Below are 7663 nucleotides of genomic sequence, written 5' to 3' on the forward strand. Positions count from 1 at the left end.
GAGCCCAGACTGAAGTAGGTGCCTATTCCAAGAAGAGCAAAACAGACCCAGACCTCATCCTGGGGGATGCTGCATAATTTCACCTTGCCCTCACCCTGTTCTTTTCTGACCTTTTCTGCCTCTCCCGTAATCCAAATGCCACTTCCTTCTTTCACATTTATTTAAGACCCGGGCAAATCACTACTCCTTTTCTGATCTACCACACGATTCTTCATCTGTAGCTCTCTTTAACGCATCTAACATTCTGACCCTGCAATATTGTTCTGTGGGAGCTGACATTTTGTGTGTGAGAGAGAGAGAACAGAGCAAGTGAAAAACTAATGCTTTTATTGAGTCACATTTATTTTACGCAGTTATGGTGGCCTGATGGAATCCATCCAGGCGATCAATAAGGTACCCCAGAGTTCTGCAACCCACTGGAATACTGCCAGCCAGACATTTGCTCAATTGAACTTGAATTAAATGGCTACATCTAGAATACAAAGTGCCAACATTGAAAAATAAGGTAAATAAAAGTTGAGCAAATAAATAAAATTAAAGGATTGTGACGATGGCAAAACCTCCCTCCTATAAAGCTAGAGGCCAACAATGTTTGTATAGAGCAGGTCAGTCTTTTGTAAAGTTTGTATAAAAATATTCCAAAGCCAAGCAACAGAAAAGATAAACCTATAAACTTACTGGGTATAAAATAGGTTTAAAAACCAAATCTAACTATTTTTCAAAATGGTATTGCTTAGTTTACCTCAAGAATCATAAGAATTTACAACAACAAAAATCTACCAATGTAATTCACCATAAAATATCTTAAAATAAAAAATCAAGTTATTGTGGCAAATTGTGCAAGAAATATTTAATAAAGTTAAGCAGTTATTACTAAAAAATTTGTAGTTGCCTAAGGAATGAAAAAACCTTTCTTATTTGATAAGCCAATAGCAAAATTCTACTAAACTAACTTTAAATATGTTCCTTATTAAACCACCAATAAATTAATAAGCTTGGCCTTATCATCATCACTGTTTTAATAGTGAATAGAGAACACTTTTGCCATCAATATATCCAACAAAGGATAATATCTAGAATTCACAAACATAGATACTCAAAAACTAGACTGTAAAAAATAAACTGGTCAAAACTGAGCTAATGAACTGAACATTGTTTTAAAAAAGAAGTTCAAATAGTTAATAAATATTTTTAAAGTGCTCAACATCTTTAGCCATAAAAGAAATACAAATTAAAACTGTTTTTTGCCAGGTGTTGGTGGCACACACCTTTAATCCCAGCACTTAGGAGGCAGAGATAGAATTTCAGTGAGTTTGAGGCCAACCTGGTCTAGAAGGAGAGTTCCAGGACAGCTAAAACTATTACACAGAGAAACCCCGTCTTGGAAAAAAAACACAACCTGTTTTTCATTCCCATATCATCACAGTCAGAAGGAGATTGTAGAGAAACAAATGACAAGTGTGGCTGAGGAGGTGGGAAAATAACTCTTACACACTGGTGGTGAGACTGTAGTGTGGTGCAGATACTATAGAAATAAGAAATTGAAAACATGATTAACTAATACTATTGTAATTTGCATATGATATAATTTTATATGTTGAAAATTCTAAGGTATCCAAGTACAAATAATTGAGCTACATGAAGGCATGAAGGCGATATGTGAAAAGGTCCTTTTCTATCTTCATAATAATTCTATAATTCTAAATTTTTTAAATTAAAAGTTTGTTTTGAGATGTGTGTGTGTGTGTTTGAATTCATTAAGTAGTTCAGCAAAGCCATGGTATACAGACTAATTTTCAGAAGTCTTTTACAGTTCTTTATACTACCAACTATCAATCCAAAATCAGAGTAATAAAATAATCAAGATAGTACTCAAAAGAACAAAAGTATATAAAAATAACTTTAAAATAAGTGGCCTCTTTTTATACCAAAAATTACAGAGTATTGCTGAGGATAAAAAATAAATTGTAAGATAGTCCATGTGTGGGGTGGACTTGAAGACTTGATTTTAAGATTCTATCTAAACTGATCTATAAATTTAATACAATATTAACCAATGCAAGCCTTTATGCAGAAATTGGCAAGCTGTTGCTAAATTTTGCATGAAATAAGACAGGACCAAATTTTTAATAAGGGTCATTTGATTTTAGTTCATTCCACATGTTTTCTCCAATTCTGTGAAGTCTTGGTTTCTGATAATATTTGGTTGGAAACTAGAAATTTTATTATATGTTGCAGTGATCACACTGTGTTTATGTAAATGTTGTCCTTTTGTTTTATTGGCTAGTCCATTTGTTTGGGTTCAAATTACAATGCTTGTCTTCCCTCTGTTAGGTTACCACTGATGTAAATATAGTCTTCCAGTTTGCGATTATCACCAAGTCACTAGCCTTGGTATTATGCCCTGTACCTGTATAGAGGAGAGCTCATCTAAAAATTTGAGCTTTCATTATACTAATATGTGAGGGCCCACTTTGGACTTTCTCTAAAGACACATCATCAATTTCCAGATCCTCCATCCTCCTCAGACACTGCCTATCTTATACACTACAGTTTTCCCACATGAAATTCAGAAATTTAGAAACACTATGTAATAGAGACTTGAGATAATACTCTTTGTCATTATTACATCAAGAACTTTCTCTTTAAATTCCCCATTGCATTTCCAGTCATGAAGTTATGGGACACCTCAAATTGATAAAGCTTTGGTTTATAGTTATGACTTTCTAATTAAAGGCCCCTGCATCTGGAGAAACCCATCAGGACAAGCCCTTGCTTGAATTAAGCCACAACCTTACAATCTTTAGTCCTTTCTGACATAATTTTTCAAGAAAAAAGAACCTCCCTCTATTTTCTATTTTAAGTGCTTTCTTATATTTTCAATTCTTTGCATTTTAAAATGTCCAGCTATAATTACAATTTATTATATGAGTCATATAACTATTTTACTCCATTTACTAGAAATCTGGCCTCTTATTTAAAATTTCCCATAGTTAGAAGTTCTTTTAAATTCCATTAGTGATCATATTTTTAAAACATGCACTGATTTCTTGACTCAATAGTAAGTAAAATACTTAAATTCTCTCATTGAGACTCAGGACACGGGAGAAAATGTTCAATAGGAGCATCTTAAAAGGCTTAGGAAATTTAAATCATATGGAGAACATAAAAATTTGGAAAAAATCTTACATTTCAATCACCACGAATGCTTTAGCAGTCTGAACAATGTCAGCGATGGGTTACTGCTGTCGCTACTGACTTGTATTTATTGTGGCGCATTTTAACCCCACCTCCTCCTGCTCCCTGTTTCTCTGTTTCAAAGCAGTGTCTGAGATTGGAGGACTGAATTGCTATCAATTTGTGCCACGTAACTTCTCTGAGGACCTGGTAAGAACCAAATCGCCACAATTGCTTACATTGGGCTTGGTTTGGCATGGCTTCGTGGCTTATCTCCATTATTTTTGCATTCATAAATTGTCATAACTTGCTCACATCTCAGTCTTAACATCTACATTTCTTCAGTACAATAATATTTCCACTTTCAAGATTAGATATATAACCAGGGTCATGGCAATGAATCAGACCTGGATACAATTTTTTCATACCTTTGCACTAACTCATGTCTTCTTTGTTTATCAAAAATTTTTATTAACAAGAATGTATGTTACCATATTTAAATAACTTTTAATTCCTGTATAAAAGGCACCTTAAATGAGGATAAATTTGAAAATTTGGTTCAATAAAAAAATGCTCTTGTCCTTTGGTGTTCTATGTTGCAAGAGAGAAATCAAAAGTCATATTTTTGTTATTTTGCAATTGACCTGATTTTCCCGTATTTGCATTTATAGGTTTTTTTCTTGCTTATAATCCTAGTATTTGAATAATTTTGCCAGCACATTAGTGGGTACAGAATTCTGTTCAGTCATATTTACCCAGGAATGCAATGATCTTTCCAATACTTGGACATAGATGACAACTTTGAGAGACCTGTACTAAAGAAACTCCTAACATTGTAGTCATACAATAGATGCTTAGAGTTGTGGTAGGAATTCTCTGATACTCCTTTGACCTCTGTCTCCAAATGATAGAAATTCCTGCCTTTGATATACAAAAAATTGTTTGAAGGCTATTTTGTTACGAGAATAATCATTGTTATTTTATGAGAATTTTGGTTCCTAAAGAAAAAAGAAAAGGATGCTCCCCCATTCTCTCATGTATAGACCCTCTATATCACAGTCAGTAACACAGACTGTTACTGTTGGCCAGGCAGAGTGGGGTGACTTTTAATTGGTCACTTCCATTTAATGATCACACTACCTAATTAAAGATGTGGACATACTCATCGTATGGGAGCTACCCTGATTCAGCTAGCCATCATTGCTTCTCTTGTGTGATTTAATGTTTCCCAGTTCCTTTGAAACAAAATTCAAAAGTGTGTTGAAAAGTACAGAAGTGCAGAATAAAATGAAATAATTACTAGGATGTTTCTTAATGTATATGATCAAAAAATATACATTATTATTGTACAGAAAGCAAAAGCCCAAACAGGGAATGTTTACAGCAAATGCCAAAAGTGATAGCTCCCCGACATATTCTATTCTTTTTAAATCATTAAGATAATTGAGCTACCATAGACAAATGAGAAAGACAATGAAAAATACACACAACAATACACATGGAGCAAGCACAAATTCAACTTTACTACTAATAAAAGAAATAGCAATAAAATAAGTTGCGAACAGCTAACATTTAAGGTTGGTGATGCTGAGTGGGGGAGAGGAGGCACGCGGTAAGCAAAGGAAATATGACATCTCTGCCCATTTTCCTTTATTTTTGCTGTAACTACCAGGGAGAAAAAAACGTATTGAGAGGGGGAAAAGCCCTACTGAAAAGTAGTTTAGGGCCAACAAAACTCCACTTTCATCCTTTTAGGTTCCTGACTAAGCCCAGAGAATTGCATTGCCATAAAAAGAAATTCATAGGAAAAACACATTCTTGAATGTATTTACTATACTTTATGTGACATGAAGCCTCATGAGGAAATGAAGACATGAAGAGCAATGAGGGGAATGCTTCTGGTTGCTGCTAGGTACCAAGATTATAATGGTCATGATTTATTTCCTTCTAATTTTAGCCATACACACTCCTCCTTTTACCTTTAATTTTATTTCTAGATTACACAAAGGCAGACATATGCCGATTCCTTTCCAGTGTCTATTCCTTGTATTTCTTATTTTAGTTTCATGCTGGCTAGCATCTAATGTATTATTCACACAAGTTGTAGCAGGTGCTCTTGTAGTTTTATACATCTTAAAGCATCTTCGGTGCCTCATCATTATAGGTCTCCTCTAACATTCAGTCCATGACTTTTATAATCATTGGCAGTTCTTCATTCCTAACTTGCTCATAAAAGTATTTATATTTAATTGCTGTCAATTTTCATGAATGATTTTATTCTATAAGACCAGGACTGGAAGTGTTGCACAGTAGTACAGTTCTTGTCTAACTTGTGCCAGACTCTGAGTTTGATTCCTAGTATTGCAAAAAAAAAAAAAAAAAGATTTTTAAAGAACTATCATGCAATTCTTGACTTATTTAAGCTGATAATATGAAAAATGATTTCCTTCTTATATTAACCCAACCTTTAAAGCTAGGTATTGTGGTACATGTCTGTAATATAGACACACTGGAAGGTGTTGCAGAAGGATTACAAATTCAAGGCTGACCTGGGAACATAAATTTGAAGGTGACATGCACTGTTCCTAAAAAAGAATAGGACAAAGGAAGGTGTAGGAGAAGGCCCGCTTGTTTGTTCCCAACCACCCAGAACCGAAATAATCACACGGAAACCAGATTCATTAAATCACTGCTTGGCCCATTAGCTCTAGCTTCATACTGGCTAACTCTTACATTAATTTAACCCATGTCCATTAATCTGTGTGTTATCATGAGGCCGTGGCCTACCAGCAAAGTTTCAGCATGTCTCTCTCCAGCCCTTCTTTCTCCCATCATTCAGTTTCATCTTCTCTGCCTACCTAAGTTCTACCCTACCAACAGGCCAAGGCAGTTTCTTTATTCATTAACCAAGACAGAAGGGCCTCCCCCATCAAAAAGGAAGGGAGTAAGGGAAAGATGCCAGACATGGTGGTGTGTCCTTGTAATCTCAGAATAAATTCAAGGCAAGTCTGATCTGTCCAGTTAGTTCTAGGTCAGCCAGGACTACAAGCAACAAGAACCTACCTCTCAGACAGGGTACAAACCCAGATTGGTAACACTAAAGTAGTATTTCCCTATACAGATTATCATTGTTCATGTTTGTTTAGGGTTGTGATATATGCTTAAAAATGATATTGAACTTTAATTTTCCTTTCTTAGGCTTTTCTTATCAAAATTAAATTTACTCTATACCTTTATGCTATAAAATAGTTTAGTTAATAGGTCAGGGTTTATCTGTAGTTTTCCTGTTTGTGAAAAAAAAATAGTATCTTTTTCCTATTAGATATTCTGATATAAGTGTACCTAGTTCTAAAACCCATTATGTGCAATGAAACACACAAATAAAGGATTTAGAACCCAACAACTTTGTCTTATTTAACTGTCTAGTGCATTTTCTTCTCACTGCACTAATTACTGTCCAGTGTCATTTTATGACACATGCAGTCTGTGTAGCTAATCCTATACTCAAGAAACTGAACAATCCCATCAGTAACCAGCAGAATAAGATCTAAACAGCTGGGGCTGGAGAGAGGGGCCGCCAGTTAAGAGCACTTGTTGCTCTTGCAGAGGGCCAGGTTTGGTTCCTAATACCCACATGGCAGCTTCAGGGAGCCATCACCCTCTTCTGGCCTCCATGGGTACTGCACACACATGGTGCCCATGCATACATGCAGGCACAAACACCCATACTCATAAAATAAAAATAAATAAACCTTTTTCTTTAAAATCGATCTAAATATGATGGGTGAACATGATGAGTCAGACTGTTTTTGTCAGGCAGCTACAGTCATAGCTCCCCCTTCCCCCAACTCAACCCTAGTATGGCTTGATGGCGTATGGTAGATATATGGAAGGACCAAATTCAGGACTGTCCCGTCCTAAGACTTTAAACAATGCTGACGCCACTGGAATCCTGTCACTACTTCCTTTGGCTTCCTTTGTCAAGCGGGCTGTCTCTATATGGTGGACAGACTTGAGGCCATTTCTGGCTCCTCCAATCTACCTCGTTACTAATTGCAAAGTAAGGAGTTAGAACCTCTGCATGTTAAATAACAGGAGGACACGTAGGCATCTCTCCTTATATCTCGGGGATGGAGGCCTTGATTGTCCAGACTGTGTTCAGACCTTTTCTCCATGGTGTCCAAAGTGGCTCTCTTGTTACTGTATTCCCACTGGCCAAAACCACATGAAGAGGAAGAAAGACAGCTCCTGCAGCTCCTGCAGCTCCTGCAGCTCCTGCAGCTCCTGCAGCTCCTGCAGCTCCTGCAGCGCCTGCAGCTCCTGCAGCGCCTGCAGCTCCTGCAGCGAAAGGAGAAGGCAACAAGCAGAAAAGCCACCACCACATCCGTGACAGAGATGCACAGACTGCTCAGAGAACTGCGGCTCTATGGTCTCCTGAGGAAGCTGCACCTTCACTTTCACCAAAAAGATTCCCAGATACACAGGT

This window comes from Alexandromys fortis, unplaced genomic scaffold, assembly GCF_014885135.2.
Source record: "Alexandromys fortis isolate MF-2015 unplaced genomic scaffold, M_Fortis_MF-2015_v1.1 scaffold_76, whole genome shotgun sequence".
Lineage (NCBI taxonomy): Eukaryota > Metazoa > Chordata > Mammalia > Rodentia > Cricetidae > Alexandromys > Alexandromys fortis.